Genomic DNA, 12,459 nt, shown 5'->3' on the forward strand with positions numbered 1-12,459 from the left:
CTTCCCATCCTCGCCATTTGTTCACGCCACCATTGAGAAGTTCACGAAGGGAAACCAAGCGCTATGGCAAGCGACGGTGCTCTCGGCCATCCGGGGAGCGCAGATGGCCAAGTACCTCGACGTCGAGCAGCCACCACCACCCATGCAGATCGACGTGACCTCGTCTGATGGCAAGACGATGGCGAAGGCGCCGAACCATGAGTTCCAAACCTGGTATGCACAAGACCAACAAGTCTTCTCCTATCTCTCGACGAAACTTCCTCGTGAGATAGCCATCCAGGTTGCTTCGTGCCACACCTCGGCTGAGCTCTGTAACACTATTGAAGGGATGCTTGCATCTCACACCCGTTCCCAGAGCAGCAACGTTCGGATCGCCCTCGCCAACCTGCAGAAGGGCAACTCCTCCATCACCGACTACATCGGGAAGATCAAGTCCCTCTGCGACGAACTGATCACCGTAGGGAAGTGGGTGGACGAGGACGACATCGTCTCCCACATCTTGGCCGGGCTCGATGAAGATTTCGACCCGGTGGTGTCCACCATGTGTTCCCGGGAGGAGCCGGTGATCGTGGCCGAGCTGTTTTCACAACTGCTAAGCTTCGAAACGAGGCTAAATCTTTGGGGCGGAGGGTCGCAATCCTTTGCCAATGCCGCTACTTGAGGCCGCAGACACGGCGGTGGCGGTGGTGATCGCAGCCACAGACAAGGCAGGAATGGTGGTGACCGCGACGGCTACTCCAAACCAGGAGGTCACGGCGGCGGCAGCGGACACAACGGCAACAACGGCGGTGGCGGGGGCAACTACAACAACAACCATATGCCTCCGCCTCTAGGGTCCAGTGCCATATCCATGGCAAGATGGGCCACTTAGCCTGGAAGTGCTGGAAGCGCTACGACGAATCCTACCAAGGTGTGGAGGAGAAGTTGGCCAACCTTGCTGCACCACAGTATGGGGTGGACACCAACTGGTACTTGGACATGGTGCTACCGACCACATCACGGGAGATCTGGAAAAGCTGACCGTGCATGACCGCTACACTGGGAACGAGCAGATTCATACTGCTAGTGGATCAGGTATGGTTATTAAACGCATTGGTCATTCAGCTATTCACACTCCTGACCGTGATCTTCATCTAAACAACATTCTTCATGTACCTCAAGCCATCAAAAGTCTAATTTCCACTAGCCGCCTTGCTGTTGACAATGATTCTTTTGTTGAAATTCATCCCTATTCTTTTCTTGTCAAGGAATGGGGAACGAAGAAGGTGCTCCTTCAAGGCAGGGGTAGAAGAGGACTCTACCCAGTTAGGCACACGGGGTCCAATGTCAAGAAGCACATGCTCAGTGCCACCAAGCTATCTCCGGATAGGTGGCACCGATGTTTAGGCCACCCATCTCCTCTTATTTTGCAAAATCATTAGCAAGAATAGTCTCACGTCACTGGTACACATCTGTCCTATACAAACGGTTTTTAACCCCTTTCCGCGACGGCATTTGGAACCATCACCTAATGAGTGTGGGCGATAGGGGGGTCCTTCCCACACGGCCTAGAAACCATCAGGGATATGCCCTCCTGGCACACACGCTCGGCAAAATGAGGACGTGTGCGACCGACGAGCGCTCAAATACGGAAATACGTACAATAGAGCTAAAAAATACAATTATACGGTGAAATTGTCTCCGGCCGCAAGTACATCCCACAGAGTTAGTCCCCGCTAAATGTTTCCGTTCGTATGTACATCCCAAACAGTCGCTCCAAGGAAAACATTTTCGTTCATAGGTACATCACACAGAATTTTTTCCGTTAAATTGTTTGCGTTATTGAATGTATCACACACGGTCCGTAGAAGAAACTATGTGGCAAAGGTTGTCCATCACACACAGTTTTTATGTGGTAAACGTTTGCGCAAGGTGGCCTAATGCAAACAGTTTTTAAGAGAAAGTCGTGTGTGATTGTTCATTGATCCAACACGGTTTATTCCTAGAAACTGTGTGTGTTGCCTAAGGTCATCGCCCACAGTATTTTTTCAACAACCGTTTGCAACAGCAAAACCCAATTAGCAGGCTAATTCGCCATTAGCAGGCTAATTGCCCTATTATTAATAATCCATTTATTAATCTAATTGACATTCATATTAAGCACATAATATATTTCATTTCCATATTAAGGAAGCAGAATTTCATAATTGAAATACATGAGAGTACAACATGATACAGCTTCAGCACTCAGCTACCCCATTACACATCTGCACCAACACCAAATTTCACATGCAACATGTATAACCTTTCGAAATTAGCATCATAGATGGTATATAGACAGATGCATCTCATCTGGAAAACTGCTGAAGCGGAAGGCGAATATTGAGCCTTCATTCATGTTGAAGGTCTTTGCAACTTTAGGCCAGTGCCTATGGATGATTGACCGTCTGTCCTTCGTCCTCTTTAGGAACACTTCAATATTGAACCGTTGGTGATGTATGAAAACCTTCCTCGCCTCCTGACCATAGATGTGGGTTGAGAGGTAATCATCAGTGAACTGCTTTGGAAAGGCCTGAAAACAAGGATGTGCATAAATATCTTCTCTATATTGGAAATGGGGCAAAGGAATAAAAAAAGGCAAGGTATAATAGTTAGTACCATATTGTAGTGAACTAATGTCTTCTTCATTGTGCAGACAAAGATCTTATTGTTTTTTGTCGCTAATTTCTTTATCCTAACAATCTTTCTGAGTTTCTTAATTTGATTGATATTCATGGACAACTCATTTCCCTATATGCAAAAAAGGGTTGAACAGTGGATCAAAACCTCTGACAGCAGGACCTACATGTGCAAGACCAAATTGTTAAAAACCAAAATATTAGAATGGTTCCTGCAATTGCACAATAATGTGCTATTAGACAACGAACCATGCACGTGCTAACCTCGATTGTAAACCTCGGTGCTTCCCATTGTTTCCTTGCAACACATATATGGTAGTTAGTCATCAGGTTAAGTAAGGGTTCGCATGCTATCAGTAAAATATGTTGATAAAAAATAAGCACATTGCAGATTCATCAGATTAATTCAAGCCACATGGAAAACCCATTTATTCAAACCAAGCATGATTAAGAACTAGAAAATATAGCACTTGTATATGTTTCTCATGTATTAAGTGCAGCCAAATTCGATTTATTCCTCACAAGCACAACAATACAAAATTCTACCCACGACAATTGGACATTGCATTGCAGAATTGAACCAAGCAATTAACTAAACACCACAACAAATGAACCAACATTAACTGAGCACCACATTGCACAATATAACATACTCCTAATAGAAGATCAGACAGTTAACCAAACAGTTAACTACAACCAATTGTAGCAATTGTATTTATTTCTCATGTATTTACTACAACCAAATTCAATTTATTCCTCACATGGTATACATAATAGAATGCACCCACAACTATTGAACATCACATTGCAGAATTGAACCAAACAGCTAACTAAACACCACAACACAAATGAACCAAACGTTAACTAAGCACCACATTGCACAATGTATAACCAAACCAAGCATGCTTGACAGCTTGGAAATACAACAATTGTATTTGTTTCCCATGTATTTTTTAAAGATAAATTCGATTTATTTCTCACATGGAAGACAATACAAAATTGGAGCCTGAAGAATTGAACATCACATTTGCAGAATTGAACCAAACAGTTAAGTGAAGACGATAACTAATTAAAAAATAGTTAATAAGTGAGCACCACATTGCAGGACATATAGAACATATACACTAGAGCAACAGATTGCATGGTAAAATTAGATAGCACAATTCACTATAATTTGTGAAGGAAAGGCAGGAGCAGCACACGCAACGGGTAAACCGAGCATGCTTAACTGGCGTAGCTACCAAATGGCAAGGTGCTCCTCCAAGATGTGGGGTCAGCACGAATGGCAGCCATCGCGACCTCATCCGCGCGTGTGGCCGTGATTTGCTTCTCCGCTGCCAAATGCTCCTTGAGATCCTGGCTATACTGCGTGCACCATGGCTTAGGGCCGCGCTTATTTGGTGGAGGGGTCGGTGATTTAGGTGGAAGGTGTCGCGCGCGCGCCGGCGGTCGGGGCATGTGGGATGTGGAAGGAGGAGGAGGATGGGGGTCGGGTGTGGATTACCCGCCTGGATAGACGAGGCCGAGTAGCATGAAGGAGGGTCGTCGACGAGGAGGGGACGCTGCAAGCAAGGAGTGAAGGTTTCAACTTGGAAAGGAAGGTGGAAACAGGGGAAATGTGGCTTTTGGTAAGGGGGAGGGGGCGGGGAGGTAGATATTTCCGTGGAAGCCGAAAATTTGGAATTGCTTCAGCGAAAAAACTGGCGCGCAAAGCGTCATCAGACACGGTCCCTTATTCCGAACCATGTATGATATGTGAACATCACAAACAATTTAGATAGCTTAACCCGTGTGTGATGAGTTTGAACGTAAAAAAATTTGGTTCGAATTTCCATGGTTACAGTGGTCATCCATGTCATTGCATAATTTGGGTACACAAAGGAGACTGCAGCACACCCACACTTCTTAATCGAGCAAGTTCAGCAATTAAATAGAGCTAGCTGACCTAAACATTACTCTAGCAAATTAAAGACCAGCGCCCTTAATTAAACAAAACAAAGAGTACTACTACGGCTAGTGCTCGTTGATCTCCGCCGCCGCCTCCATGTCCAGCTCGCGCCTAACGGTCTCGTGGGGAAGGGGCTCCATGGCATCCATCGCACCATACTTGGCAAGCATCTCACCATCCGCGTCTGCCATCTCTTCGGAAAAGGCCGCCACGAGCTGGGCGTGGGCGGATGCGATCCGGGCTTGGATGGGCTCCGTCGTCGCAAGATATGCGGCGGAGAAACGGACGGCTGCTCGAACGCTCTCGGCGATTGCCAGCTCTTCGTCCGTGGATTGCCGACCGTTGTTGGAGAAGCTTCATTCATTTTGTGCAGTGACCGCCAAGAGCTGGGCGTGAGCGGCCTTGACATGGTCGTGGGCGGCCTCCATCAGGTATAAGGTCGCCGCTGCGAAACGGACAACAGCTGTGTGATACGTCTCCGTCGTATCTACTTTTCCAAACACTTTGCCCGTGTTTTGGACTCTAACTTGCATGATTTGAATGGAACTAACCCAGACTGACGCTGTTTTCAGCAGAATTTCCATGGTGTTATTTTTGTGCAGAAATAAAAGTTCTCGGAATGACCTGAAAATCAACGGAGATTATTTTTGGAATATATAAAAAATACTGGAAGAATAATCCACGTCAGGGGGCCCACACCCTGTCCACGAGGGTGGGGGCACGCCTACCCCCCTGGCCATGCCCGTTGCCTCGTGGGCCCCCTGACACTCCACCGACCTCAACTCCAACTCCATATATTCAAGTTCGGGGAGAAAAAAATCAGAGAGAAGGATTCATCACGTTTTACGATATGGAGCCGCCGCCAAGCCCTAAACTCTCTCGGGAGGGCTGATCTGGAGTCCGTTCGGGGCTCCGAAGAGGGGAATCTGTCGCCATCGTCATCATCAACCCTTCCTCCATCACCAATTTCATGATGCTCACCGTCGTGCGTGAGTAATTCCATCGTAGGCTTGCTGGACGGCGATGGGTTGGATGAGATTTATCATGTAATCGAGTTAGTTTTGTTAGGGTTTGATACCTAGTATCCACTATGTTCGGAGATTGATGTTGCTATGCTTAATGCTTGTCACTAGGGCCCGAGTGCCATGATTTCAGATCTGAGCCTATTATGTTTTCATGAATATATGTGAGTTCTTGATCCTATCTTGCAAGTCTATAGTCACCTATTATGTGTTATGATCCGTTAACCCCGAAGTGACAATAATCGGGACCATTACCAATGATGACCGTAGTTTGAGGAGTTCATGTATTCACTATGTGTTAATGCTTTGGTCCGGTACTCTATTAAAAGGAGGCCTTAATATCCCTTAGTTTCCAATAGGACCCCGCTACCACGGGAGTGTAGGACAAAAGATGTCATGCAATTTCTTTTCCATAAGGACGTATGACTATATTCGGAATACATGCCTACATTACATTGATGAACTGGAGCTAGTTCTATGTCACCCTATGTTATAATTGTTGCATGATCGATTGCATCCGACATAATTCTCCATCACCGATCCAATGCCCACGAGCTTTTCATACATAGTTCTTCGCTTATTTACTTTTCCGTTGCTACTTTTACAATAACTATAAAACCCAAAAATATTACTTTTTCTACCATTACCATTATCATCATATTACTTTGCTACTAAATACCTTGCTGCAGATATGAAGTTTCCAGGTGTGGTTGAATTGACAACCCAGCTGCTAATACTTGAGAATATTCTTTGGCTCCCCTTGTGTCGAATCAATAAATTTTGGTTTAATACTCTACCCTCGAAAACTGTTGCGATCCCCTATACTTGTGGGTTATCAAGACTATTTTCTGGCGTCGTTGCCGGGGAGCATAGCTCTATTCTTTGAGTCACTTGGGATTTATATCTGTTTATCACTACGAAGAACTTGAAAGATCAAAGAAACAAGATTTTTCCCTCAACTACGAGGGGAGGTAAGGAACTACCATCTAGCTCTGCACTTGATTCACCTTCTGTTTTGAGTAAACTTGCGACACCTACACATGCTATTGATTCTGATAGGTCGCATGTTATTGATGATGCCACTTCTGCTTTGCATGATACTTATGATGAAACTACTTCTGTGATTGATACTACTGTGCCACTAGGTGAATTTCTCGATGAACAACTTCCTAGGGCTAGAGAGAATGAAATTATTGAAACTGATAATATTGATGAAAGTGATGATGAAGATTCTCCTCCTAGATATGAATTGCCTGTTGTTCCTAAGGGTTATGTTATGGATGAAGAAACAGCTAGAGACTTCTTAGCTTGCAATGATAGATCTGGTCTTAAGAAATTATTAGCTAAGCTTAAAGAAAAGTCTTTGAATGCTAGAATGAAATATGACCCTGCTTTTGCTACTTCACCTATCTTTATTACTGATAAGGATTATGATTTCTCTGTCGATCCTAAGATAATTACTTTGGTTGAATCTGATCCTTTCTATGGCTATGAATCTGAAACTGTTGTGGTACATCTTACTAAATTAAATGATATAGCCACCCTATTCACTAATGATGAGAAAACTCGCTATTATTATATCCTTAAGTTGTTTCCGTTCTCATTAAAGGGTGATGCTAAAACATGGTTTAATTCTCTTGATTCTGGTTGTGTGCGTAGTCCCCAGGATATGATTTATTACTTCTCTGCTAAATATTTCCCCGCTCATAAGACACAAGCTGCTTTTAAGGGAAATATATAATTTTGTGCAAATTGAATAAGAGAATCTCCCACAAGCTTGGGGGAGGCTTCTACGATTACTTAATGCTTTGCCTGATCATCCTCTCAAGAAAAATGAAATACTTGATATCTTTTATAATGGACTAACCGATGCTTCCAGAGACCACCTGGATAGTTGTGCTGGTTGTGTTTTCAGGGAAAGAACTATTGATCAAGCTGAATTGCTATTGAATAATATGTTGACTAATGAAAATAATTGGACACTTCCTGAACCAACTCCTAAGCCAACTCCGAAGAAAAGGGGTGTTCTATTTCTCAGTCCTGAAGATATGCAAGAGGCAAAGAAATCTATGAAAGAAAAAGGTATTAAAGCTGAAGATGTTAAGAATTTACCACCTATTGAAGAAATACATGGTCTTGATAACTTGACACAAGTAGTAAAGGTAAATTATCTCTATAGATTTGATAAATGTGAAATTCTATTTACTAAGTTTGCTAGCCAATGCTTGGATGAGTTTGATGACTTTATGGTTAAACAAGAAAATTTCAATGCTTATGTTGGTAGACAATTGAAACACAATGCTGATATGCTTGAACACTTGAGTGATTATATGGCTAGTGTTAAAGGTGAACTTAAACTTATTAGTAAACATGCTTCTATGGTCACCACTCAAGTAGAACAAGTACTTAAAGCTCAGAATGATTTGCTCAATGAATTAAATAATAAGAAGAATGATAATGATGTTAGAGTTATGACTAGAGGTGGTAAAATGACTCAAGAACCTTTGTATCTTGAGGGCCATCCTAAGAGAATTAAGCGAGATTCTCAGGTAACTAATGTTGATGCACCTAGTCCTACTAAGAGGAAGAAAAAGAAAAATGATAGGACTTTGCATGCTTCTAGTGAACCTGTTGTTGACACACCTGAGAATCCCAATGACATTTCTATTTCTGATGATGAAACACAATCTGGTAATGAACACGAACCTAGTGATAATGTTAATGATGATGTTCATGTTGATGCTCAACCTAGCAATGATAATGATGTAGAGATTGAACCGGCTGTTGATCTTGATAACCCACAATCAAAGAATCAACGTTTTGATAAGAGAGACTTTGTTGCTAGTAAGCATGGTAAAGAAAGAGAACCATGGGTTCGGAAACCCATGCCTTTTCCTCCTAAACCATCCAAGAAAAAGGATGATGAGGATTTTGAGCGCTTTGCTGAAATGATTAGACCTATCTTTTTGCGTATGCATTTGACTGATATGCTTAAAATGAACCCTTATGCTAAGTACATGAAGGATATTGTTACTAATAAAGAAAGATACCGAAAGCTGAAATTTCCACCATGCTTGCTAATTACACTTTGAAGGGTGGAATACCAAAGAAACTTGGAGATCCAGGAGTACCAACTATACCATGCTCCATTAAAAGAAACTATGTTAAAATTGCTTTATGTGATCTTGGAGCCGGTGTTAGTGTTATGCCTCTCTCTTTATATCGTAGACTTGATTTGAATAAGTTGACACCTACTGAAATATCTTTACAAATGGCTGATAAATCAACTGCTATACCTGTCAGTATTTGTGAGGATGTGCCTATTGTAGTTGCAAACGTTACTATTTTAACAGACTTTGTTATTCTTGATATTCCCGAGGACGATAGTATGTCTATTATTCTTGGAAGACCCTTTTTGAATACTGTAGGGGCTGTTATTGATTGCAATAAAGGCAATGTCACTTTTCATGTTAATGGTAATGAGCATACGGTACACTTTCCGAGGAAACAACCTCAAGTCCACAGTATCAACTCTATTGGAAAATTTTCAACAATTACTATTGGAGGTTTTGAATTTCCTCTTCCTATTGTCAAGAAGAAATATGATATTCTTATTGTTGGGGATGTGCATATCCCCGTTGAGGTAACCTAGTGTTATTCGAGAATTCTTCGGTTTCATGTTATTCGAAATGAGTTTGTTAACAAGACCTGATCAACCTTGTTAATGGATTCCTTTTGATGAGCATGAGATGGATGAAGTTAGAAAGCACAACCTTCTGTACCCTCTTTTTACTTTCTGTTATTCATATTAAATAAATCAAAAATAGTATTTTTCTGTTAGATTTCTGTATTTTCCATGCAATAAAAAAATACCCCGAAAATAAAAGTTCTCCAAATGCCCTGAAAATTAAATATGATTTTTTCTAGAATATTTGAGAATATCTGGCACTAAGAACACAGCAGGGGGAGCAGCCATGCGCTCATGAGGGTGGAGGGCGCACCCCCTGCCTCATGGACCTCACGTGGGTCCCCTCCACTTATCCTTGCATCCACACACTTCGTCTTGCTATAGAAAAAATCACTAGCCAGCTCAAACCCGAGTTCTTGCTGATCTTGCTGACATTTTCGATCTCCTTGCTCAAAACTCCATTCACAAAACTACTTTGGGGGATTGTTCTTTGGTATGTGACTCCTCCAATGGTCCAATTAGTTTCTGTTCTGGTGCTTTATTCATTGCAAATTTTTGCTGCTTAGGTGACCCTGTTCTTGAGCTTGCATGTCAAATTTATGTGGTCAAAAGTAGTTTTAATGCATGATATGGCCTCTAGGCACTTGTAGGAGTAGTTGCTATCAATTTTGTTGAGTATGGTTCACTTTTATTTTAAGTTACTAAAAATTTCAGAAATTTTCAAAAAACTATGAAGAGATTTTTGAGGGGCTCATCGAGCCGAAGCTCGAAGGATAAGAAAAGTGAAGAGAACAAGAAGCACAAGTATAATCTCCCCCATATTGCGGAGGTTCGGCCATGTGAATGGCCTTGTGATGAGTTCTTGAAAGAGGTCGGGATTCATGAAGATTTTTATCATTTGGCTGAGAATGCAGGCCTCACCGCCTTCCTCCACGACCAGCGTGAACAGTACCTCTTACTCACCAATATCTTTGTGCAAAATTTTCATTTCCATGCTAGGAGATCAACACCTTCGGTGGAATTTTATTTATATGATGAGCATAAGGAGATGTCACTTTATAATTTTTGCCGGGTCTGTTTGATACCCTTTGAGGGCAGCATAGAGGAACCATATCATAATGATGTGGAGGGATTTATTGATACGACTGTTGTAGGGGAAACGAGGAAAGTTTCCAATGCGAGAATCACTAGCATACATTTTCCTGTTCTACGTTACTTCGCAATGTTTGCTTGTAGATGCTTAATTGGTCGCGGGAACTGTGGGAAAATTAGTGCTCTTGATATTGCTATTTTGCGCCATGCCTTGTTTCATGATACTACTTTCAGCTTGGGCGCTATTGTTGCTAGACGGTTAAATCTGAACCATACAAAGGGCCCCGTCCTCGGAGGCATCTTTGCCTCACGCCTTGCTGCACACTTTAACATACCTATCAGGCATTATGAGAAAGAGGAAAAGTTGCTGCCTCCTATTGCTCTAGGTTATAAGATTATGGTAGCACATGAGTTTATTGTTAAGGATAGAAATAAGACACTCAAATATAAATTGGTATTTAACAAAAAATATTGTGATTTTATTACCTTGCCTGCGTCCTCTTTGTTTAACATATTTTCATGTTTATACCTTGTTCCGCTGGAGGATATTCATGCCTACCGGAACTAGATGTCAGCTGCAGAGCCGGAGCCACCATCTGACCCTCACTATCGGTCCGTTTACCAGTGGAATCCGAAGGAGATCGCCAGCTAGTGGCAATCTAAGGACCCTTCTCAGTACGACCCCAGCTACAACTTTGATCCATGGGCATAGACCAACTTAGGCCAAAAGCCAAATCTTGGGGGAGTGCGTATTTCTCACTGACATTACATTCATGTTCACACACTCATGCCAGTTGTCGGTGCTCATCCTTTTTCATTTATCATCCATGGTAGTTTATTTTATTTTTAAGATTTCTTCTTGTGTGTTTGAAAAACCTTAAGAAAAACCAAAAAAAATTAGTTGTGGCTTTTAGCTAGTTTACTTTCCATGCCTGTAGTAGTAATTAAAAAGAAAACCCAAAAAGATTTCTTGTTCTTCTTTTGCTTGTTGGGAGCTTTCCCATGTAAATAGTTTTGTTTCTTTTCTTTCCTTTGGGGGTCGAGAGGAGAATACCATGATGAAAATGTTGAGTGCCTCTCATATGCATTATTGTTGATCTAACAAAGAGCCCATATTACCTTGTCTTCTCTCTTGAATTGAATGCTTGCAGATTCCAGCTTAGTCCAATGCACGTGCACTATTATTATTATCCACACTATTCGATCGTGTAAGTGAAAGGCAATAATGATGATATATGATGAACTAATTGAGATGAGAAAAGCTAGTATGAAGTCGACCTCTCTTGTTTTTTGTAAATATGATTAGTTCATCATTCCGGATTCAGCCTATTATGAATGAAACATGTTTGCAATGACAATTAGAGGTTGTAGTTGCTTATGCCATGCTTAATTAGCTAGGAGTTTATAATGGTTTACCTTGCGTGCCAACATGCTATTAAAATGGTTATGATGTGGTATGATATGGTGGTATCCTCCTTTGAACGATTCGAGTGGCTTGACTTGGCACATGTTCACGCATGTAGTTGAAACAAAATCAACATAGCCTCTACGATATTTATGTTCATGGTGCATTATATCCTACTCATGCTTGCATTCGGTGTTGATTAATTTTAATGCATGTTCATGATTGTTGCCGCTCTCTAGCTGGTCGCTTCCCAGTCTTTTTCTAGCCTTCACTTGTACTAAGCGGGAATACTGCTTGTGCATCCAATTCCATAAACCCCAAAGTTTTGCCATATGAGTCCACCATACCTTCCTATATACGGTATCTACCTGCCATTCCAAGTAAATTTGTATGTGCCAAACTCTAAACCTTCAAATAAACATTTTGTTTTGTATGCTCGAATAGCTCATGTATCAACTAGGGCTGTCTGTATCCTCCATGATAAGCGTGTTATTCTCAAGAGGAGTGGACTCCGCTCCTCATTCACGAGAAAATGGCTGGTCACCGGGATGCCCAGTCCCGTTCTCAAATCAAATCAAAATAATTGCAAACAAAACTCCCCCAGGATTGTTGTTAGTTGGAGGCACCCGCTGTTTCGGGTAAGCCAT

At 42.0% G+C, this 12,459-nt stretch overlaps 1 pseudogene; it reads left to right on the forward strand.

The window, feature by feature from the left end:
- The first annotated feature begins 466 nt into the window (after positions 1-466).
- Positions 467-605, forward strand: LOC125526135 (small nucleolar RNA Z247; annotated as a pseudogene).
- Positions 606-12,459: the final 11,854 nt, after the last annotated feature.

This window comes from Triticum urartu, chromosome 7A (genome assembly GCF_056163025.1).
Source record: "Triticum urartu cultivar PI428250 chromosome 7A, HENAU_Tu73, whole genome shotgun sequence".
Taxonomy (NCBI): Eukaryota; Viridiplantae; Streptophyta; class Magnoliopsida; order Poales; family Poaceae; genus Triticum; species Triticum urartu.